General features: G+C 37.0%; 2 pseudogenes across 1 annotated transcript; both read right to left on the bottom strand.

The window, feature by feature from the left end:
* Nucleotides 1-1,133: 1,133 nt before the first annotated feature.
* On the bottom strand, nt 1,134-23,200 carry LOC149216572 (protein CYPRO4-like; annotated as a pseudogene). Its single transcript, XR_016250094.1, has 9 exons — nt 23,164-23,200; nt 22,947-23,009; nt 22,784-22,840; nt 22,091-22,158; nt 21,905-21,986; nt 20,475-21,673; nt 18,818-19,021; nt 1,520-1,573; nt 1,134-1,411 (listed from the first exon to the last, which is right to left on the bottom strand). The product of XR_016250094.1 is annotated as a protein CYPRO4-like (transcript).
* On the bottom strand, nt 23,156-25,988 carry LOC149216571 (protein ecdysoneless homolog; annotated as a pseudogene).
* Nucleotides 25,989-26,202: the final 214 nt, after the last annotated feature.

The following is a 26,202-nucleotide window of genomic DNA, read 5'->3' as shown; positions in this document are numbered from 1 at the left end:
TATCTGACATGCGAAGGTCGTTACCAGGTAATCTACCAGCACGACTTCGTCTTGTTAAATCACTTAAGAAATGGTCAATTATTGAACATGCCATATTATTTGCTGGGTTGTCTTAAAAATATGGCACGATATGCTATGAAAGCGAAGAATCCAACCCTCTCCCTAAAACACCATCGCCTAATCCAACTGCTGATTAACAGAGCTCTTCCTCTGAACATCCCTCCACCCCCCATTAATCCCCATTCGGAGGAAGGAGTTCCACAGCCTGTGCAGGGTAGTCCTCATCAAGAAGAGGAAACTCCTCGTCAAGCTGAGGACACACCTCAGCGAGACCAGGAACCTCCTCAACAAACGGACGATACCCCTGAGCAAACCCCTTTGGAAAACCCTCAGCAAACAGAGCGTATTCCCGAACAACCCCAGCAAACACCTCTGCATGTTACAGAAAATGAACAAGCAGCAGCGGAATTAACCATGTCTCCCAAAAGGACCAATTCTCCCGCCCCCATACTCAGTATCTCTACTGATGATTCCGACGATAATATCCCAATTACGCAGCTTAAGCGAAAAATGCAGCAGGCAAAGAAAACCCCAGTAAAAAGAAGAAGAACGAGGGTTTCAACCAAAGCACCCACCACCCCGACTACTGTTCCGACCTCAAGAGCCAGCAGGAAGAGAAAAACACCCCAATTCCCTGCCTTTTTACCAAAACGAAAAACGGCAGTAGTTGGATCCCCTAATTCCTCCACCTCACCATCCATTGCTTTAAAACCCCGCACTCCAGCCACTCCTCGAAACCCCTCTCCTTCACCCACAGAGGCTGAGATGCAGAGCGTTCATAGCTTCGTGGCATCATATCTTAAGACAACTGATACACAAGAACCAGCTGCCGACACCCAGAATGATAGTGAGCAAGTGGCTGCAACACAAGAACCAGCCACTACCCCAGGTGACACACAAGAACCACCTGTGGGAAATATTGATCAAATTGACGTAGCAGAACCTCTGCCCCCACTGGAATCTACTGTCTCACAGGATCAGCCTACTATACCTGCCCTGCAAGAAGAAATTGAGTTTCTGAAAGCTCAGATTCAGGATTACCAGGAAGAGATAATAAGGATCAGGGAAGCATATCAAGAAGAATTCAGCCTGCATGTTTTAGCAAGAGCAGCGTCGGCAGCAGAGAAAAGCAAAGATATCGAATATCTGTGTACAAGTTGTGGTGAGATATATGCGCAGGCAGGATATAGGCTAGTACAAGAACCAATAAAGGAAGCCCCCGAGGCTGAAAATGAAACAAAGGAGCCTGCTGATGCTGAAGTAAAAATTCCACAATTCTCTGCTGAGACAGAAAGACCTGTTGCTACACAAGAACCAACAGGATCTGTAGAAAAAGTACAGTCAGGAAGCCCTGTTGATACACAAGAACCAACAGGAGCTTCAGAAGAAGTACAGTCAGAAAGCCCTGTTGATACACAAGAACCAACAGGAGTTTCAGAGGAAGTGCAGATAGAGAAACCTGTTGATACACAAGAACCAACAGGAGCTTCAGCAGAAGTGCAGTTAGTGAAACCTGTTGCTACACAAGAACCAACAGGTCATCCAGAGAACATGCAAGACCAAGACCAGGAACTTACTGACACACAAGAACCAGTAAGTTCACCTGAAGCTGCACAAGGTCAAGAACTTACTGACACACAAGAACCAGTAAGTTCCTCAGAGGCTGCACAGGAACAAACAAACAAGGACTCACCCCGGCCTGCCCAGACTAGTATGGAAGAAGAAGAAAAAGAGACAAATTCACCATGGTTCACCAAAATCAATCTGGAGAACAATGAATTAGCCCAATAGGAGAAAGAAGCTCTGGTTAAAGATGAAGAGACAGATGCTGGATCATCCCAGCCCACTTCAACAGAACAGATGATTCTGGTTGATGCCTGTATGCAAACAGAGCTTCCCACTGTTACGGATGCATGTATAGAAACAGAAAGCTTTCAGGAATTGAAACGTACATGGTGGAGAGAATATCACCAGTCTCAAGGCAAAGCATTTGAACAACAGAAAGGGACCTGGTTTGACCATGCTTATAAGAACTGGGAAGCACTGGAACAGTGCAGGGCCCAGTATAAAGAAATTAAGGAATTGAAACACAGGATGTCCCTGATGTTTGAGTTATGTCAAAGGATGCTCGCCACAAGGAAACCCTCCTTCAACTATGCCACATTCTTAAGGGAAAGGCTTGCATTCATTCAGCTGAAGGCCATCAAAGAGGGGAGGCCTCATCAAGTCGTCACAGCAGATCAGTTTATGAAGACTTTTGCAGAGGCACCCAAAAGCGACCAAAACCTGCTATGTGAATTGTACCTCCATAACGAGGCTGTGTCTGAAGAAAGAAACATGAATATGACACCTGTAGTAGGTGACATACAATTGAGAGCTTTCATCTCCTTTTTGGCGAATCAGCTTACCTGGCAAAATGCCTATGTCTCAGGCCTCCAAAACGAACAGAATTGTCTTTTGTGGATTCGGGCTGAACCACAGAACGCTGCCACTTTCATTTTACAACACTTAAAAATGATAGACAATGATGATATGAAGGATCATGTTATGAGACTACGAACAGAGGTCCTAACAGACTGTCAGCAGTATGTAAAGACGAAAGCATCATTGGCTGTGAAAGCAAATAAACTATTTTGGGATAACTGCCCCGCAGAAAGGAAAGAATATCACCCGTATAACCCATCAAATATGCAAGTAGCATTATCAAGGGTACCTCGGTATGTTGAATGCGTGCAACGTTGTGCTGAGAATTGGATGGGTTACAAATTCAAGTTCCCACTTTTATGGTTGCCGGGTGATCAGTATAAGGGTCAGTTTGGACTTTCTAACAGAGAAGAGGCAGCAGTATGGAAACATATACGAACTGTTTGTGGTTTCAGAGACAAGTTTGATGTTACTCCCTACAGCTATTGTCTTAGTAATCTGCATTGTTCGTCCCAGTTCTCCGACTCAGACTCAGAGTAGACATTGCATGGGGACATGCAATCTCTTCAGTTGGGGGGGATGTTGGGACTCACAATTGACCTATTTTTGACCTTATCTTTTGCCGTATTATTACCCTTTTGCAGTCATAAGTTGAAAGCTTTTATTTTATAATGACATATTAACCCCAAGGTATGAAGTAACCTTCCGCATATCTATGTTTAATTATTTATTTCATATTCGTGAATATCTTTATACTTATCCTTGGAAACGCTGACTAAATTGTCAAATAATTGTCTTAAGCTTGCAGGAGTTATAATGTATAGTTGCTGTAACACTAAAAACAGCAACTACGCAGATGCTGTAACACCAGAAACAGCAACTACGTAGTTGCTTCAACACCAGAAGCAGCAACTCCGTAGTTGCTACAGTCAGCAACAGCAATTACCTAAAGCAAGCTATTTTGTAACAGCCACGAACAACAGATGGCAGCTATCTAAAGAATCTTGACGTGGCATAATCAAGCGGAAGTCTAAAGAAAGAAGAACACAGTTAGCATGAACAACATGGGGAAATGGCGAAGGAATATGAAGATCCCGAGAACACGGTCAAAGTCAGTTACCCGCTGTGTAACAGCTAAAGCTCAAGAAAGAATGTATTATCATACTGTTGTAACAGCACTCTGAATTGCTTATTTTTGACAAGATGGGTTAACTGAATAGGCTGTAATACTTTATTGTAATAGATGTCTCCTCTATAAAGAGGAGACATCTACATGAAAAAGGGATGAGTCGGTGTCTATGGTCAGTCTGTAAGCGAGATTCTGAGAACATCAGCAAGTCTGAACTCTATTGTATTTAATCTTTTTGGCAGATGAATATAAAACTGTCTTGAGCACTTAATCCCGTCTTCGTTTTCCTGGGGAATCTTGTGAGAGGGACTGGGCCCACCTTCGTCACAAGATTCACCCATTTACTTTCTTGTCAAGTGTGTAAGTGTGCAGTAATTTCTTTCTGGTACTCTGTTTGGATTTGATAGCATTACCTCTGGTATTCTTTGTTTTGCTAGTACTCTGTTTCATTAATCACTTGAGTTTGTTTCTCACCGGTGAATGAGAGTGCAGTGTGCATTAGTAAATCTGATTACAGGGGCAGGTGCTGAACGTCCCCATCTTGAGGATAGGGTCCTGATCCTCTGCCAACAGAGCATCCATTATTTCGCTTTCCAGATTCGTAGTTTTAATTAATTGCTTTTATCTTAACAAGTACTGTAATGACATAGCGTAAAGATTACGTATACTATAGCTTTTCGATGCTTTTAGATTTTAAGTACATACAGTACGCAGTAGCCTTTGAAATAAAAAGACTTTCCCTGGTTGACAATTAATGTGGTACTTGAATGTTTAATTCATAAACAATTCAACTAGCCAACAAGTCAGATATGGATTTTCTCACGCAACTCATTTCTTTGCATGGATTCACTAGATGTAAATCTCTTCTTGAAAGATGTTTGTTATTTTGAATATGGCTCTTTCAACTTTCAAGATCTCGTTTTTGGTTGGATTGAAGATTCTGCTTAAGTTAGATCATCTTGATGTAGATCTATTATATATCAAAATCAAGTTCAAAATGTATACCTTTCATGGACGAGAAAAGTTGTAAAGTTGGCCATTCTAAAGACTATATTTGACCAAAGAATTCATACCTCTCACATTCTTTTGAAAGTAATCAACTCCTAATCATTCTTGTGAATATTTTGATATTGATTATTTTCTTCATGGAACCAAATATCCTCTTCAGTTTTAGTGAATGCTTATGTTATTTACTGAATCAAGTTCCTCTTTTTCATCCCCTACATCTTGACTAGCTTCATGTGCTTTCCATATTGGTATCCCTTTTTTTAATGATTATGATGTCATTTTGGGTTGTGGCCAGTGACAATTATATGGTTTGTCAAATTTAGAATATGAGGAGGATTATTTTTTCATTCAAAGGATTTGTAAATCTACTCAAACTTATCTATATTTGTTGTCACCTAATTGAGCATCTTGTTCCTTAATCAACCCATTTGATCATGGTTCTTGTTTTAACAACTGCCATTCAATTAATCATTTTCCCACTAGTGTATCTAATGATGGTTGTTTTACATCACCTGATCCTCACGTTTTATCATCAAAATATTTAGATACTTTTCAAGTAGTTGAGGCACTTCAGCCTCTGCTGAAGGTTATGTTAGGCCCTCACTATTCTAAAAAATGTTCTGAATATGACAAGATTCATTTTCCACCGTAAGATTCTCATCCTGATTCCACACTATTAATTGAAAATTATTTCCCCCAAGGAGTTCAGGATTTCCAAGAGGATTTTTTTAAATTTCATGATCCAATATTTCATCAGTTAGAAGCATCTTAAATAACAATCCAATTTCCTAAGAGCAAGTTCTGATCTTTCCTGATTTTTTCTAAGCAAGACAATATAGATGTAGGTGCTTTGAAATGAAGTTTTCAAGGTTTCTTTGATTACTCCTCGTATCAAAAAGGTAAGGTGGAAAGTTGGTTAAGGTTGGTTGTCATGACACATCTCCTACATCTAGAAAATACCTTTTATATTTTTTGCAAGGAATTAAATCTACTCAAACTTATCTATATTTGTTGTCACCTAATTGAGCATCTTGTTCCTTAATCAACCCATTTGATCATGGTTCTTGTTTTAACAACTGCCATTCAATTAATCATTTTCCCACTAGTGTATCTAATGATGGTTGTTTTACATCACCTGATCCTCACGTTTTATCATCAAAATATTTAGATACTTTTCAAGTAGTTGAGGCACTTCAGCCTCCGCTGAAGGTTATGTTAGGCCCTCACTATTCTAAAAAATGTTCTGAATATGACAAGATTCATTTTCCACCGTAAGATTCTCATCCTGTTTCCACACTATTAATTGAAAATTATTTCCCCCAAGGATTTCAGGATTTCCAAGAGGATTTTTTTAAATTTCATGATCCAATATTTCATCAGTTAGAAGCATCTTAAATAACAATCCAATTTCCTAAGAGCAAGTTCTGATCTTTCCTGATTTTTTCTAAGCAAGACAATATAGATGTAGGTGCTTTGAAAGGAAGTTTTCAAGGTTTCTTTGATTACTCCTCCTATCAAAAAGGTAAGGTGGAAAGTTGGTTAAGGTTGGTTGTCATGACACATCTCCTACATCTAGAAAATACCTTTTATATTTTTTGCAAGGAATTAAAGTTACATTATTATTGTTATGTCAGCTCTGATTATATTATGACCCCTTAGACTCCTATACATAGAAAGGATGTCTTATCCTTTGTATCATCCAAAACTTGTTCATTGGTGTACTGTAAAGGAGGCTTCCCCCTCGAAGAGGCTTATTTTGAAGTCGTTGATCTATCTTTTCTTCTATTGTGTGAGCTGGTTACATAACATTTGGTATCAGAGCTTTGGATTCTAGGGTTTCGTTGCTCCAAACAAGTCATCATGGAATTTTCGATATAAGGCTTTCTATACAAATTTTCGTAAGATAAAAAAAAACCCATTTGAGCCCAAATCGTTCTGAACATCGGATTCTAATTTTCAAATATTTTCTTGCTATATTTTTGGATATATGAATTGAGGAACTTAGGGTTTTTGCAAGCTCTAGAATTCCATCGCAAACAAGTCATCGTGGAATTTTCGTTATATTGTATGTTCTACGAAGTTTAAAACTCTAAAATTAAAACCTATTTGAGCCAAAAGATTGATGAAGATTGGACCTGAATTTCAGATCTTGTTTCACTATATTTTTGGAGATATGGGCTAAGACATTTAGGGTTTTTGTAGGCTCCTAAATTACATCCCAAACAAGTGCCCTAGGAAAATCATCATACCTTTCTCTCTGAGCATCAGAATGAAATTTAGTACAAAGTTACAGAAAAAGGACAACCTTTAGTTTTCTATGTATCAGTTTCAAGTCCTAAGGTCGAAACACTGACACATTGAACTTCGTACAATTTCGCTCTACTAAACTAGTCTATAATCTGGTCATCGTGGGAGATTTAGCATAACTCTTCCTTGGAGAATTCAATATTGATAAGACTTGCTAAGTTACAAATGGGACTTAGAGGGATACCACATGCCATAATTTTAGAACTTGAATATTTGAAATTATAGAGTTACAATTATTTAAATATCGATCTCCTAAAAGCAAGAAAAATAATGACTCGAATCAAGAAAATAAAAACACCTAGTAAGAAAAATTGGATGGATGATCTGAAGAATGCGTTCAAGGATAATATAAATAGTTTTATATGGGCCATGGAAGCTAATATCGATGGTATGGAAGAAGATTTGAAGAAACGCATGGAAGATTTGAAGAAATACATGGAAGGTTTGAAACAAGGTGGGACAAAGCTGCTACAAGAAAGACCTCCTAATGAGGAAAAGGTAGTAGAGGAAACTCATGACGAGAAAAAAATAAATGTTAATCATGATTTCATAGAATCTAAAATTTGATTAAAGACCCACCATATTCCAATGATCAATTTGAGTAAGTTTTATCACAAGGATCCCATAACAGGGATATTACATATGGAGAAATATTTTAATCTACATGATATGTAATTGTTACACAAGGTATGCATTGCATATTTATATTTAGAACTGAATCAATTTTCATGGTATAAAGAGATTTTTCTCGTAACCACTTATCACTTGGTCAATTTTCACGAAGGAAATGATAGCACATTATGAGGATACAAAGAGCAACACCTTCTTTGGCCAATTGATAAATCTAAAACAAAAGGGTTCAATGGCAGAGCACATTGAGGGCTTAAAAAATTAAATATAAGGGTAAATGCTATTCCAGAGAAGCAGAGGATTGATGTCTTCTTAGGGACTTTAAAGGATAGCATTCAACATGAGGTTTGTCTTTGGGAACCTGATTCATTGGAGAAGGCATTAAGGCTAGAAAGAAAAATTGAAAGAAAAATAATGGCAACAAGAAATACTACCACTCACAATTATAAAGATGGAAGTGTTGTTGCTCCTAGCCTTCCACAACCCACAAGGTTGATACCACAACAATTGGAAGAAAAATATTAAAATGGCCTTTGTTATAGTTCTGATAGCAAGTACACTAAAGGTCATAAGTGTGTTGAGAAGAAATTATTTTACATTGATTGTGAAGAAGAGGAAGATAATGATAAAGAAATGTTAAAAGAAGAGGATATACACCAGGAATCAAGCACATAGGAAGAAGAAATGAATCCGACCATATCTTTTAATGCATTGGCAGGAATTACCACTCCTCAAACTCTCAAGATAGAAGGACATATCAAGAAGAAAAAGGGTAACCTCACTTTCACACAGAATCGAATCAAACAACAGGCATATCAACATCACAATGAAAGAAGTTTTCATATAGGAAATTGCGTATTTTTACGAATGCAACCATACAAACACATGTCCCTCAAACAAGATAAAAAAGATAATAAACTATCACCAAAGTACTATGGTCCTTACAAGCTGTTGCAAAAGATTGGTACTATCCCATATAAATTGGAGCTTCCTGCATCTTCTCGAGTGCCCCCAGTTTTCCATGTTTCATGCTTAAAGAAGGTTATAGGAGAAAAGCTCCCAGTTCAAAAAATATTTTCGGAACTTGATGAGGAAGGAAAAATCATATTGGAACCTAAAGCATTCACAGAAACAAGAACTCGACAACTATGGAATCGATCTATTTTAGAGTATCTCATGAAGTGGAAGGACTGACCTACTGAAGATTCCATATGAGAGGATGAGAATTTTATACAAAAGCATCCAAAACTACTCAAGCCTTGAGGACAAAAATTTTTGAAAGTGAGGGGCATGTTACGTCCCTATACTACTAGCATAACCCCTTATTGTTATTAGTGCAACCCTCGTATTATATTGTTGTGCCCATGTACTCCCCATATTGTTATTATTGTGCCCCATAGAAGCCCACTATTGTTATTTTTGTTCCCTTACATTATTATTGTTATGTTGGCTCTCATTATATTATGACCCCTTAGACTCCTATATATAGAAAGGAGGTCTTGTCATTTTTATCATCCAAGAATTATTCATTTGTGTAATGTAAAGGAGGTTCCCCCCTTAAAGAGGCTGATTTTGAAGTCATTGATCTATCTTTTCTTATATTTTTGGAGCTGTTTAGACAACATCCTTTGTTGTTCACAAGTGTTCAATGTTTTCTCCAAGGGCACAAAGTTCACTCCTTAATCCACCTTTTTCATTCCTTATTTTGAACTACACCCTTCAAATACCAAGCCTTCCTTTAAGTGCACTCCTTTGACCTAAAGGAATACACGCTCCTTGGTAACACTCCTTTGACCCGAAGGAATGCGCCCTCCTTGGGAGAACTTCTTCGACCCAAATTAATGCACCCTCCTTGAGTGCATGAGTGCACTTGAAAGGCATGAAGTTTCATCCTTTAGCCTTTATAATTTCTCCATGCACCCTCTCTAGTCTCTTGAGCACATGAACACACTTCGAAGGTAGGAAGCTTCATCCTTCGACCTTCGGACTTGCGTCATGCACCCTCATTGGTTTCCTTTGAGTGCACTCCTTCAACCTGAAGGAATGCGCCCTCCTTGAGATATCTCCTTCGACTCGAATGGATGCAAACTCCTTGTTTTATTGAGCACATGAATGCACTCAGAAGGCATAAAGCCTCATCCTTTAGCCTTCAAGAGTGTTCCCTAGGCCATATTTCTCTCCCTTGAGTGCACTACACTCTCGGGAAGCCCGAAGCCTTCCTCTTCATTCTTTATACTTGCGCCATGCACCTTGTCATGGCTATCTTCCTCTCTTGAGTTGTTGGGCGTGGGATCCCCCCAAGGCATGTTTTGCAGCTTAAAGCCTAAGTTTTGACTAAGTCCAGTGTAAAGACTCCGTGAATTATTGGCATGGAGTGCGAAGTCGTAATAGGGTCATAGGACTATCTGCCCTTGTTTTTGTAATGTAATGTTGGTTTGAAAGATCTACCCATGGTCCACAGACCATGGGATTGTATAAATAGAGCGAGGCTCTAATTTGCAAGAGAGATCAATTGATAAATGGATATATCTAAGCAATGAGTGATGATCAATTGAGTCTAAGTTGAAGTGAAGAGTCGAGTCTCTGGGTCGTAGAGTAGGAGAAGGCTTTGCAGTTGAGTGCGCAGAGGCCTAGTAGTCCGCAGCTGAGTGCGCGGAGCCCTACAGCTGAGTGCGCAGTGTGAGTTGAGTCTGTAACGAATTGAAGAAGTAATAAAGAGAAGTTTCTTATCATTTTGTGTATCCTTTTCCTGTTTTATGCATTGAAGTATATTGGATATAAATTGCAACGTTACTATTTAATTGTTGCGTGAACTTATATGTACGTGTTAAACAAGAAAATATAAGATAAAGTATTTGTTTATGTGAATTTCACTAACCGTTATAAGAATATAAGTAATATCTGCGACGGAACTTATGAAGAAAGCATAGACGGCTACCCTAGCGGTGTGAAAGCACCACAACACCTGGTTAGGGCTATGCGAAGGTGATTATAACCAATCATGAAGATATTGTAAGTCAGGAGAGGGCGAAGGGACCTGCGTGAAGCTTATTCATAGTTGGACTAAGCGACACCTCAGACATCTCAAGGGTGTGGAAACTTGCTTCCAGCATCCCCCCATACTGCTTCGGGTGAGACATAAGTCTGTGCTCTGTGGGCTGTTGCCCAAAGGGCCAGTAATACAGGGATTTGTTTGGCTAATTAACTTTGAACCTAGGTCAAGCCCCATCAAGCCAACATGAGCACATGAGTACCTGTTGAACCCATGAATATTCCCCCTCGGCCCTTCAAACTGTGCCCATGCTCACAGAAGCCGCTTTTTTCCCTCTCAAGTGCAATGAAAGGGAATGAACATAAAATATGCATAAAAAATGGTAGAATAAGATATATTAATGTTGATCATTTCTTAGCATGAATGATCATAGATGCAGGTATTCTAGAAACATCATGACAATCACGCACAAGGAAGATTGGGCAAAGAGAAAAAAACGAAGGAAACTGAATGAAGAACGAAGAGCACATTTGAACCTTGATGATCAAAGCACCCAAAAGAATCCATTACATCATGGACCCTTTGGAGGGTGATGACATCAGCAATTAAAGTTTCTTGAAGAAATGAAGACATAAGTGGAAACCATATCAGCACTAGATAAAGTCCATGTCATCGGTCACTATTATTCCTAGAAATCAAAGATAGTCACATGTCATGTTTGATCACATGATGATGTAGAAGTCATGATGTATTATTGTAATCATTGTAAACAAAAATAGGTGGAAGTCCAGGAGTCATGTATGAACTAAAGTGTCAGGAAATTCCAAAAGACATGTTTAAATATCAAAAGTCATACGTAATTCCAAAATTCATTTGGAAGTCTAAAGGTTGTAGAAGTCCAAAGGTCACTAGAAGTTAGAAATTCAAGTCATGAGGATGTGAAAAGTCATTCCTCAAGTTATAAATAGACCATTATTCCTCATGTAAATCAATTTTAACCTTAGCTTCTTCCACAAGGAAAAGAGAGACAGAGTTAGTACTTTTGGGGAGGAAGTAGTGGCCTTAACGCTCCACTCTTGGAGCTAGTGGTGTTCATTGCATTTATGTATCTTGGGATTTTTTCTTAGTATTTAATCCTTTCAAAACAGCATGTTTTCACACATGGATTGTGAATGTTTCTAAGACTATTCTTAGAATGTTTATGGTTCATGTTTACTTTGATTAGTACTAGATTAATTGAACTATTTTGGTTACTCCAATGCTCCTTATTGGAAATGTGTTGTTATGTTTATAATGATTGTCACATCCTTGTGAACTATTTCTCTTGATTTTAGATAAGTATTTCTCTCTCATGTGTGTCTCCATTTCAGTAGTACTATTACTTCTCTCTTCATAGTCTCATTTAATTTCACCCCAGAAGTAGAAGAACTTTGATACATTGGCAATAGAACATGCACAAGGTACACTCGCTTTCTCCTTCATAAGGGAATTTTTAATACACCCTCATGCTTATAGTTAAAGACAAGGCATACCTTTAAGTAAACCAAAGTCGGGTCATACTCTAAATGGGGCTCCTATTCCAAATGGTTTGAGGTATAATTGGGACTTCACATTGGGGATACCCCCTTTATGTTGCTGACATCCAACATCGTTAATAGTACCTTGAACACAAAGTGTTTTTCTAAATGATTTTATTGTATTTGATAAGTTTGACGAGGAATTGAGTCATGAAAAGTGACTAATGACCCTTATAGGTGATTAAGGTGATCCTGGAGAAATATGGGCAATTCTAGGAAGTTGGCATAGAACTGGTCCTAAAAAATTGGATCATGGTTTCTAGGTGCACCCTCTAAAATGGGAAATTTTGGTTGCAACCACACAGAGGAATGCTTGTGCATGAAACTAGTGCCTTTTGGCCTCATGCACACCTTAGCATGTGTGCAAGTGGGAGGTAGAGTTTGGTAAAAGAAAATTACAACTTAGGGTCTAATCATCAGTGGTTATTGTCTAACATCTGGGTGATTAGGTGTCCCTGATAGGTATTAGTATGTTTTCATTTAATAGACCCAACCTCCATAACTGGAACGTGGAAGTTGGGTCACATCATAGTAACTCTCAGTTCATGTTTACCTTGGAGAACTTGTAAAATCAGGAAAATGTGGGGTGGGGTGTTACAAAAAACTTCAAATGGGTAGCATTGATATTAAAATTTGTAAAGAAGAATCCTTGAAGGCTAATGAACAACTCAAGTTAAATCAAGAATAGTTTTTTATCAAAATTTGAGTTTAATTTAGGTTCAATGATGTTTTCTAAATATATTTTCTCAAGTTATGTCCAAAAAGTTAATTGACAATACATATGTGCATTGTGACTTCAAGAAATTGGTTTCAAGGTAGTCCTAGCATAAATTGGCTTTAGGGCATCCTTCCAAGATCATAGAGCTTAACAAACTGGAAACCAATATAGCTTTATACAATTAGGAAAGGAATATTGACCAGTTGAAAACCAATATAGCTTTAGTTAAATGGGAAAAGAATATTAACGAGTCTGAAACTCTAGTTGATAAGAAAAAAGGGATTGTTTTGTCATAGCTGATGGGGCCATTGAATTGATTATTGGTTTTGGTATGCCAAATGCTTAGTTCATGGGTGAACCGATTAAAGAAGATATATACATTTATGATGTACATAAGAAAAGGAATGAGACTAATAATATGATCAATAAGCTAGATTAAGTCAACATTGAATAAGTCAATCAATTGTTAGCACATCAGCACATCTGCATGAAAATCTTAAGCAAAGCATGCACACATCTGCATCAAAATCTTAAGAAAAGAATCCTCACTATTACAAGCTAAAATCCCTCATATTGAAGGAAAAGCATATCACTGTGAAATTAACCTGGAGACTGGTTCTCCATCATTAATTATCAAAGTCATAAATATTCAAGAATAGTTGAAAGATTACCCGGAAAAGATAAGGGAGTCAAATCTTCATGATTTGAGGATATCAACAAATTCTATTATTAGAATTTAATTTATCTTTTAATTTATTCTTTAAAATTTAATAGAAACAACTTATTGTTTTAAGTTTTTTTTTTTTTAATCTATTATATCAACATATTCAATTATTAGAATTTATCTTTTATTTTAATTTATTTCTTTAAAATTTAATAGAAACAATTTGTGTATATATATATATATATCTATATCTATATATATATATATATATATATATATATATATATATATATATATATATATATAATATTTTTAATCTTTTATATCAACCAATTTTATTATTAAAATTTAATTTATTTTTTAATTTATTTCTTTAAAATTTAATACAAACAACTTGTGGTTTTAGGTTTCTTTTTTTAATCTATTTCAACGAGGGACATAAAGAGAAAAGGGTTCTCATTTTTCTACAAAAATGGTTGGAACTAATTTCGAATATAAAATACCTTGATTGAATTTATCGAATAGAAATAAAAAATGGAAAATATCATGGGGTAAAATGGAAAATATTATGGGGTATATATTTCCCTCTCTCACTAAGTTAGGTATGTGGGTTGAGTAGTTAGTATATTTTATTATTTTTAATTTGGAAAAAAAAAATTCAATTTAAATGCTTAAATGCGTTGAAGAGGAGTTGCCCAACAATTTGTTCAATCGCCCCTCAAAATCTCTCAGCGATTTGTTCAATCTCCCTTCAAAATTTATCCTCACCCAATTCTTATTTGAAACAAAGGCGCCGTTATCCAAATGGTTAAAAAAATAAAGTCGTTGTTATCAAAATTGTGAAAAAAATATAATTCAGTAACTAATCTAAAATAAAATTAGAAAAAACATGAACATATACTCCGGATTTTGTTTAATATTCCTGTAACATTATAATGCATAACTAACTAATATTAATCTAAAATTAAAATTAGAGAACATTAAATATATAATTTGTTATTTGTGGAGCTGAACTTGTAACGGGTGTGAACGGATAACCGCAAGTGATACCCCGAACGAATGGCAAGCAGAGTCACGTCTTCTGGTGAATGGTACATATGTGTTGAAATACTATTTTGGTCTTAGTTAAATGTATGTAAATGCTATGATATGTTTCCTGAAATTAATTCCGAATGTGTTTCTCTTCTGGTTGTATTTTGCTATGATAAAAAACAAATAAAAAAATTTGCATATAGTCTGGATGTGGTCCATACAGGATTTTACATGGATTTTAGAAGAACCACCTCAAGACGGGGTTTTTGGAGAGAGATTAAAACCACACTATAAGGAGACATCTAGGTAAATAGACTAACAAAAACAAAAGTATCACCCAACTTGGGGCTGGTTCCTCGCTTTACTATTTTTCCTTTTCATTTTGTTTACTTTATCCCACCCATTCGATGCAAGAGTAACCATGGATTGTTGAAGAATTTCCTGACAAGATGCTATTGCATCCTTTTCAAATTCCAATGACATTGATTCGCGGGTTCACTTTACCACTCCAAATGGAATAATAGTACTGTGTATTTCTTTGCAAAGTCCTAAAATTTTATTCTACTTACTCTCCTCTCAGTCCTCATCTTAGGAGAGAATTTCATGATGTGATTCATTGTGCTCCTAATCTAAATATAAGGAGTCTTTCTCCATAGTGGGTGGGCTACATGGATTCCAAGCCTTAGATTTAGTTTTCCGTTTTACTAGCTTTGGAGCGTAGGATTTCTGTAAGTGTCTTGTTTGAGGGAAGAGGTGACAATGAAAAGTTGTGTTATCATAGTTTAGGTGTTGGATATAGTAGAAATCACATACTTTGAGGTTGATTTTATCACGAAATCCTTTACTAATGTCAAGTTCAACACAGATCCTACCATAAGTATAAAATCAACTTCAGCCTCACGTGAGATTTGCATCCTGACAAGATGCTATTGAATTTCCTGACAAGATGCTATTGCATCCTTTTCAAATTCCAATGACATTGAGTTCACTTTACCACTCCAAATGGAATAATAGTACTGTGTATTTCTTTGCAAAGTCCTAAAATTTTATTCTACTTACTCTCCTCTCAGTCCTCATCTTAGGAGAGAATTTCATGATGTGATTCATTGTGCTCCTAATCTAAATATAAGGAGTCTTTCTCCATAGTGGGTGGGCTACATGGATTCCAAGCCTTAGATTTAGTTTTCCGTTTTACTAGCTTTGGAGCGTAGGATTTCTGTAAGTGTCTTGTTTGAGGGAAGAGGTGACAATGAAAAGTTGTGTTATCATAGTTTAGGTGTTGGATATAGTAGAAATCACATACTTTGAGGTTGATTTTATCACGAAATCCTTTACTAATGTCAAGTTCAACACAGATCCTACCATAAGTATAAATCAACTTCAGCCTCACGTGAGATTTGTGCCTAGCAAGTGACCCAAGGTGCTTCCTATGCTTGTAAACACTAAATCATGAAATATATGAGCCAACGAGTTTGGAAGTCAGAACCAAATGGGAAGATTTGCGATTAATATCATAGATGAGTGAAAGTCTAGGAACCAAGGGGTCATGAACAACCTTGCTTTTCCCTAGAACCATGGGCCCTTGGATAGAACACTCTGGTAATCTTCTTGGCAGGAAAAGATAAGTATGAAGAAGCCCTTTGAACATAAGAGAACCATGTTGGAGCTGGTCTAATTAGAGTGTATCCATTTGTAATGATCCTTTGTTTGAGGCCACAACCCGTTAAAGCAGTAGATAAAGTTGTTCTCTACCATTATCTCATGGAGATCTTCTAAATATAGATGGGAAATGTCAACGGAGGGAATATCCTCTAATTTTTCCACAATAAACGGAGTAGGTAAATCTTGAGAAGGGACTACTTTTCCTGGAGACTGAGGGTGAGTCGAAGGAGGATGGACACCTTAGGGAGCTTGATTATGAAATGCGTATTTGTATGAAAAATATTCAACGGAGGAGGTTTCCCCAAAGCACCCCTATCAAGTGAAGAGTTAAAATCACAGTGGAATCCTTACAAATATGATAACTAGCAATTGTCCCAAAAGGTACAAAGAGAGGCCGATAGGATTATTAAATTAGAATTGTTGAATTTCTCTAGAAGAAATGTTAGTTCAAACCTAACCGATGAGCATTTTGAGCTGGCTAAACGCCTTCTAATTGCTTTTTTATTATGGTAAAATTATATTGATAATTCATTAGTTTTGCTTTCAAAAGCTTGAAGGAATTTGAAGAGTGGTTTGTGGGATTTCATCCCAAAATCACTGATTTGTAGATATATACTCAATGAAATTAATTGGTTGAAGCCCTGCACAAATGTTTGATATAAGCAAATAAGACGAAAAAGGTGAAAGGTTTAATTGGTTTGTGGAAAACCTCGTTTTTTGGACTGGATTATTGTGCAATTACTTTTCTTTAGATGTTTTGTTTATATCTATATTACACTGAACACATTAAGTGTCTTATTTCATTTTCCAATTACCCAAATAAATTTCCTTTGGAAAGAACTATGCACACACATACAACAAAATCCAAATACTCTACCAGAAGAAAGAAAGTTGTCCACACAAATTTGTTAAATGGATCCACTTTGTAATTTACCATACATCTTTTATAAATATGGTATTTCGCCCATCGTACTAAATGGTATTTTGGCCTATAGGCTTCACCTAAATAAAACTTCTTTTTTGAGTCTGCGTAAATATAAAGAAGCTTATGGACTAAATATAAAACCAAGATTTATTTATTTACTATACATCTAGTTTATTTATATTTTTATTTATTTACCATACATTTGGAGTAAGTATAAAAAGAGGTTTTATTTATTTACCATATTATTTACATTTTTATTTATTTAACATTCATTTGGAGTAAGTATAAAATGAGGTTTTATTTATTTACCATACCTTTAGTTTATTTATATTTATTTATTTATTTACCACACCTATTTTTTTGGTGTTCATAAATCTCTATATATTTTAAATTTATATTATGTTTATACATAATAATAATTAGATTGATTTCTTGGAGAACATTAGATTAAAAATACTAAATGTTAAACATTACATGTTAAATGTTTACATTTACATTTACATTTTTGTTTACATGTTTATATGAAATCTACCCCATATTAAACTGTAGAACGTCTCTCGAAGCAATAATAATATGTAATAATAACAATAATAAAGTGATAGTGATCATCAACACAAAATAATTAAAGAACAAATAAACAAACCAAAAAAAACCTGTCAATTCTATTAAATAAAATAGCAATCCTACCTCTAAAATTTTAATATTATATTTAAACAATTACTCATAACATATAAATTTATTAATATTATATTTAAAACTATCATTATACATGAATGATATGTGTTTTTACCACATATATATCATCATTCTGTGGTGACAAAACAAGCACTAGAAACAGATCATAAATAATTAAATGCATCTCTAAGAAATTTTGGCATACACATTTCTTAGACCTATACAAACAAATATGGAGTAAAAAATTACACAAACAAATATGAAATAAAAAATTACATAACCAAACTCTTAGAATTAAAACATAAAACCTTAAAAAAATGAATATATTAATAGGATAAATTGCGTACAAACAAACTGTTCAATAAAAATGAGTCGATCACAACAATGTAACCTTCCACTGAAGCTTATTTCTTATAAAATCGGGCAGAATGGAGGCCTCGGTTAAGAAGCAAAAAAAAATCAATAGAATAAAATATAGCTCCCTCCCATGTGACCATGAATTTAAGCTTTTATAGCTAGTAATAGCATGCTACCCATCTACCAGATCGCCATCAAATGCATCTCTTCTGAATTTTCACGACAAAAATATGCATACCATTCAAAAGCCTCTCCATTTCCTTGAATTTCTCCATTATAAACTGTCAATAGTTAATTAAAAGGTCAATACTGAGCATCCACTTGAACAAAATAAGAATTAAGTGACAGAGTTAGCATGTGGTGTCAAAATCAATTCATAACTTTACACAGACTTACAAGCAGCATAGCTCCTGTTCATCACTTTGCACAGATTACAACAAGCATTGCTTCAAACGCACCAAATGCCCAATCTCTCAGCTATACAACAGATTATAAATCTATAAAGAATTTAGTTTTACTCCACTCCAATAAGGTGTGGAATGTTATATGCACAAGCCAGTACAACTGTTTATAGTTCATCACTTGAGTTAATTGCTCAACGCCATGATTAGTGTGAAATGGATGTTATTGTTAAGATGTTATGCTGAAATAGCTCACTTTCTTTGGTGTTGCAACATTTGTCATGCATAAATTTTCTATCCACAATGGATTCATCTTTTGGAACAATCTTGTAGCAATAGCAGCTTTTTAGCCCATTCTGGCCCTTGTAACACACATGTCGTTGTTTTTTACTTGCCGGAAGTTCCAGATGACAGAAAATTTACCAACAGTGGCAACTAGATGGCGCTCCTGCCTTCCACTCTTAGTAACCGGCAGTGATGAAGAGAAATAGATGTCAGAAATTAGTACACTTGAAGAGCTAATAAAGGTTATATTGCAGGCCAACGGTCCATTAAGGTTCAATTGCTACATGTTATGAAGTTGAAGTCATTTTTTGTGTACCTTATCCCTTCATAGACAATTGCTAAATTTTAATACATTATTATTTGTTTATAGTGGTGATATTGAAGAAGCATATGGCCAAATTTTTGTGTATCTGTAAGGCCATGTTTGGAATTTGTGTTTGGGAGAATCAAGACCTATTAAAAATTAATGGAACAGTTCGGGGAATTCATTTTTCTTGAAAGAAAGGTGATGAGCCATGTAGCAACAAGCTGAGAAGGTTTGCCAAGTAAAATAGGATGTTTGGTCTGAAAATTAAAGATGCTATTTTAAAGGCCCCACAAATTACTGGATATTCAACCAGCTAATTCGAGCAAGCAACAAAACGTTGAAATTCACCATCTTGTGCCCGTTGAAGATCTCAAACTTTGGTTCCAGGTGCAGAGACTAATTTATTTTAGAAAAGGCTAATTGCATGTTGGCTGCATTTCCATACCATTTCTGTACCAGAAATATTACTGTCCAGAAACGACACCAAATCTGGATAGTGCCGTTGATTAAGAGAAATGGATTTGTTGTACATAAAAAAAGTCTTAAACTTTGAAAGAAGTCCCCAAAAGTATTAATGAAGTTCTGAGCAACTTAGGTACTCTGTTTTTTATTTTTTCATACAATATCACTGCTTTTCAAAACATCATAGTCTAATTTTTCTATGTTTGGTTCTTTCTCGAGCATATTTTTTTTATCAATTTTGTCTGGAATCCAGCTGGGATTTATTGAAATCACAAGTTTGAGCCATGAAGGTGGCTAGTATCCCAAGGGTTTTTCAGGGCATTGAATTGATTTGTGCATTCAAAAATGAATTTTAAACAACAACAAATCACGATATGGTCATAGATTGTATCACTAGATTCTGTTTGGAAAAACTGGGTTTTAAGTGAATTGAATCCATTTATACATTAAAAAAAATAAAAATTAAACAGCAACAAATAACAATCTGGTCAAAATTTGCATCTCCGAATTCAGATGAAAAAAAACTAAAACTTAGAATAATTAGGCTGTGCCATTTCAAAAAAACTTTGCTGGTTTAGAAAATGCTTAAATGTGACCAGACACTAGTACAACCCCATGGCTAATAGCTGCCCTGGCCTATAGAAATTTGTTCAATTTTTGGTTTACAATTTTGAGAGTGCAATGGATAGAAACATTCATTAATTTACTTTTCATGAAATGGAAACCAATGATTTTCAATACATACTTTGAAACAAGTAGTAGTTGCAGTTCGAAATTGAACAGGACATTAAAGTCAAATAAACAACATAAGGGGAAGAAAAACAATACAAATCAGAAGACCAAAATGCATATTAGTAACACTTACCCAAGAGAACTGACCACCATGGAACTTATTCTTTCCAGCCAAATGTGCATCCACTAGAGTAAGCTTGAGCAATCTCGGAGCTGGAATCTTGTGCCCCATCTGCCCAGAAACTCCTGTCTTTGATTGTCCATCTTTAACCGTGAAGACAGTACTGATAAGAATACTATAGGTATCAGTAGTCCCAAGAATCCACTTCGCATCATAAGTAACATCAACATGTGTGATCGGTGATCCAAGACCTGGAAACACTGTTTTTTCCACCCTCATAGATGTTTTCCCATAAAGCCGAATCTTCCCATCACTGGATCCAATCACCACGCATCCATCCCCAGTAGTTGCAAAGCACTGAAAATTTGTACCTCTCGCAAATTGATGACCATTGGCCCAATTCGAAACCGTGTTGTCAGATTGTTGAACAATACCATGCGTATCCCTCATATCCCACCTGCACAGCCTATTGTCATCAAGCCCCATGAAGGTCGAATCTGCAGCATCCAACTGTGCACCCTTGCTATCATTTGTAATATCCCGCATCGTGATGGGAGTCCCATCCTTCTCAAACTTCCATTCTGTCACAACCTACCCAGTCTCAATATCCAGCTGGTGAACCCCTGCAGCATGAGGCTTGCCCTGCCTGGCAAGGCTCATCAACATCATATTGGTCTCTGCTCTCATGAGAAGACCCTTCTTCGGTGTAGAGTAATAAGACCCATCACCCCCCAAATCCCCCTACCTGAACTTCACAGACATGCCCTTCCCATGGATCCCATGGTGCAAATTCTTGGCTACCTCAATGCCAGTCTCACCGACCAAAAAGCTATGACCCAGGGCACCCATGGCCAAGCTCTGTATACCACCATTAGTAGCCTCCTCAATCTCTTCATTCAAATCCCTATCCTCGTCCTCCAGCCCGAAGCTCTCCTATGCATCTTCCCAGACAGAATCATCTGCAGTCTGGGGATTAGCCCACCCCATGAAATCCTTCCCAAACACCTTAACCTTGTTTTCCTCAGTAGCCTTGAGCAAATAAGTATTCTCAAACATACAATTCTGAAACTTTGTAACAAAATCCATGTACCCTTCATGGTACAGAAGGCCACCCCATATAGTCATGATTGAAGCCAAGAAGCAGAAAAACCCATTCATAGATACAACAATAACGTGCACGCTAGGAGCTATGATAGTCCAATGATCTGACAGGTTTAAAGCATGGGAAAATCAACCCTCAAGGAGCCACAAATAACTTCGCAAGAAAATATAAAATATAAAAGCCTGCATGTCGCCTTCTTCATTTAAGAGTCTTCAGCGCTGGAAACAAATCATTACCTATTTTACAGATAATTCATAGTAAGATTAAAATTGGCTATACCACAGTATGAAGTCAACCTCGCTGAGACAGATAAATGTACATTGAGAAATCTTACCTCCAAATCCTGGAATAATCCCAAATTGAAGTTCTGGAAACCCAAGCTGCGCTTTTGGGGTTGAAATACGAGCATGACAAGACTGCGTAAATTAAATACATCCATGATAACTCAAAACATGTAAGTTCCCAAAATTCCCCTTCCAAAACATAAAATTACAAGAGATGGACAATCATTGCCACATACCATTGCTAATTCTAATCCACCACCAAGCGCAAGCCCTTGAATAGCAGCTACGAAAGGTTTCTTAGCCTCTATAACAACACCAAAAGGCCAAAAAGGTCAGAGCCAGAAAAAAGGTTCCATCCTAAAAACACATAGAATCCTTTTCCAAACTTTCAGGGGTGCCTAAACATCCATCAGAATCTTAATTTTTTTATGTTAACAATATCAACATATCCAGCTACGTATTACAATACAGGAAAACATGTAGAATCCTTTACCAATACATTGATGAGTTCCTAACTATGCTATAAGAATGCTACTTTTAACTGTACCATCAAATCCAACTATACTCTACAATAAGCCTAGGTATCCATATTTTGGCACATTCCTAGAAAAGCTCAAAATGTCAAGGGTATGATAATTTTTCGCTTTATAGTATTCAAATAACATATGGAAAATAACGATCCAACAAAATGTCTTTTACAAGAATTGGTAATGTTTTTTGAACAAAATGTCTTTTACAAGAATTGGTAATGTTTTTTGAAATGACAAGTCAAAGTAAAAGCAACATTCCTCTATCTTATACATTATTTGTGGATTTGATAATAGCTAGCATTCCCGAGATACAGTACCCCCACTTCAGCCTTACATATCACCGACAACTTGCAACTTTAGTGAAAACAAAAAAAAGCAACATATATAACAAACGCCTACCTTCAATAGTATTGATCATAAGATCAACAGAAACTCTACCCAAATGCGACAAGTTCCCTGCTAGATACATAGTTACAGAGAATTGAATATGAGCAAACATGGAAACCTTTGAAACAATATGCAACAGAATTTGAATTTTGTATGAAAACTTAGTTTGGCATACCAGTCTGTTGTACTTCCTGGAGAACGTTGATGTCAAAACCACCCGAGAATTTGCTTCCATTACCTAACAATGCCAAAACAGAGACATAGACATGAAATCATCTCGATTTTTGAACAGAAGAATTCACATCTCTTTTTATATATATGAATATATATAAAGATTTATAACACCATTGAACATTTAGTACAGTTTCCATCCCTTCTGCAAAGTTGCATACTAGTGACAACAATGGCCTTCACATCATTTCTCCTCATTGCTTTGTCATATTTTTCTTTCAAGCCTGCAAGAACTGTAAATAAAACCAATTGAATGGTTACTACAGATATTAAGTTAAATGGTAACACATATGCTAATCCATTACTTACACCCAGATATCAACACACAAATGCGTATGTCATTAAGCCTTCTCTTTCAATGAACATAAAATTATGACGTAGTCAACTACTTACTGGACAGTAATATGATGAATTTGGTAAGGTTGACCTATGATTTTGAATTGGTATGTGCAAATTAGTAGGCCTTGGAGGATTGGTTTGCATTTTATAATCATTTTAATTTGACCTTATCTGTCCTATCCTCATATGGCAGAGCTGATATCAGTTTGCTTTGGGAAAAAGCCATGATGCCCTTTATTTCCAGCCACAACACAGTTTCTTTACTGCTGAAAGAATTTCTCAGTTTCAATTTGCCTACTGGTGCATGTGATGTTGTTTGCAAGGCATAGGAAAATAAACCTTTTCTGCCACTCCCATGCCATTGCTAACTTGTTGTGGCCCATCAAGGGTGCTCTTGCTGGCTGGGGTCTAATGGACTTGAGTAGTCTCAAATCTGCATATCCTGTGGGGGTGTGGTGTTTCCCCTCACACCCCTTCAACATTTTATAGGTAATAGTTAATAGGTTAGTTGTGCTTCCTGACCAGACATATGTCACTCCTTCGCATGATACCTGAAAAGTTGCAAAGGAATAGTTTGATTTCTGTTTCACTACCAGGCGCATGCTGCACTCTTGCATGAAGGCATGTGTCTTCATTAAGGGGAGAAATTTGATTGTGTCTGGACTCTGTACAGCTGTGTTTTGTACGTTACCTGCCCTTTATATGTTTCTATGGGAAAAGCCTTACCGCTATCTACCTTTTTTGCGTAATATGTTCATTGTACTGTATATTTTTTTATCGATAGAACTTGGAGGCGTATTTAATATATACATGTGTGCACTATCTCGGCACACACGGTTTCTAATCCTAACAGGCATGCTCCTCCCTTGAATGAGATTTGCCAGGTGTGGCTCTTGACTATATTGAATATTATTGAGGTATGCGGATTATGGTATGGTCCTGGCAAGTTACCAGTTCTTCACTCAAATGTGTGAGAGTGGGTAGAGCTTCTTACAAGGTTTACCATCCAGGTAAAGATAATATATTCCCATTTACGAATAAATAAAGGAATTTCTTTAACCTACCGGCAGATTATGGTATCGTGCTGGCAAGGTACCAGTTCTTCGCTCAAATGTATGAGGGTGGGTAGATATCCTTTCCAGGTTTACCATCCATGTAAAAAAAATAGGTTGCCAGATATAGAATAAATAAAAGAAATTATTTGATTTTATGACGTTTCTCGCTGCTAATAATGTGTACTTAAATTGAGGAGGTAGTGCATCAGATGGATGATCTGTGAAAAAAAAATAAGCTTACCTGACTCTGGAGAAGAGTGTGGTATTTCTGTAATAGTCCAATGCTTCATCCATAAGCTTCTTATGCTCCTTCGAACCTTCAAGAAGACCCCTGAAATAACCCCTGTTCTCAAAGCTTCTCCTGAATGCCTCCCATCCAATATCTCTACTCCTCGCTGCTTTCAGTGCCGAGCTTTGGACTTCAGCAACCCCTGAGCCACTCAGTCCGAGTTCTGCATTCTCCATCTCTTACTGATAATGCGATCTCTGCTGATACATCATCTCAAATCCACAGCTTATCTTCATACCCAGTTCCGCCTCCTTGTAATTTGGAGACGACAGAGGCGGCATTGGATAGCAACGCGGTGCCTGAAAGGCTTGCTGCACGAACTGAGCATACATGGCCCTTGACATCCTCACAGAGACATCTACCATCTCCTTATTGCACAAAAACTTCTCCATCCGAGACGCCGCCCTCATGGAATCCACGTCCCGTTCATAAAAGGCCTCCACCGCCTTAGAAATCAAGTGCTCCTCGTGCTTCAAAACCTGAGCCACGCTCAGAGAAACTCGAACCCTGACCCTATGCATGTTAACCCTAGCTTTATCGGGATGACCTTTAATACAACTATTTATAGCGTTCTGAACAGCATCGCTAGCTCTGGTTTGCACAAAACCACCCGTGAGAGCCCGCAAGGAGTCCCATACTGAGGGTTTCACCGGCAAATGGAACGGAAGCCCGCGGGTTCGAGTCCCGTAGATTGGAATTGAGAGTACAGGGACACGATGAGGTTACAGCGAGTTGAATGATTCGTGTTGCCATAATAATCCTTATCGAAATCTGAAATTGTGTCTAGACATTGTACCTGGAGTTCTTTCAATCGGGACTCGGTTTCTTCGGCTGACATCGAGTTGGTAATGCGAAGTCCGGGAAAATGGCATAGAGAAGAGTGTCTGTAACAAATTTGCAGATATTTCTGTCGGCTTCATGGGTGAAGATTCGAGACCGCCCTGGATAAAGGCACGTTCACCGCACCACACGCAGGTTGGGCACACGTTCCACAATAACAGCGCACACAGTGGCATAACAAATGCGAAACTGCAAGATGCAAAATACCCAAATGTCAATTTGGCTGTTGTTGAAAAAAATGGCAGGTGTCAATGTGAGAATGAAAAGGACGACGAAATTCTGTTCCAAAGGAAGGCCTATCGGCCTAATAAGAGATGGGAAAAGTATCATATAATTGCTTACCTTCATAAAGAATGCATTGAAACCCTTGAAGAAACCCTGATTTGAGCTCCATTAAAAGTTTGACGTCCCTTATGATATTCGTGGATCTCACCCAAAAAGTCAAAGAGTATCCAAATACCATTTTGATTGAGATCTAAAAGGGATTCTTGCATATGCAGCCCTCTTAAAACAGAGCTTCTGCATCAACTAGGGTATTTGGCAAAGGTGCTTTCTCTGCAGCCACAACCTTTTGCATCATAACCTCAACCTCGCCATTACAAGCATGTTGCTCGGTAGTCATGGCTTTTCTCCCATTTGTGAGCAAACCCTCGACAGGGAAAGCTCCAACAATTACA

Source organism: Pinus tabuliformis, chromosome 1_1, assembly GCF_031772625.1.
Source record: "Pinus tabuliformis cultivar Carrire ecotype Pingquan chromosome 1_1, CPIR1, whole genome shotgun sequence".
In the NCBI taxonomy this organism is placed as follows: Eukaryota; Viridiplantae; Streptophyta; class Pinopsida; order Pinales; family Pinaceae; genus Pinus; species Pinus tabuliformis.
Note: the sequence above shows the minus strand (reverse complement) of the source record. Positions and strands in the feature narration are given on the sequence as shown.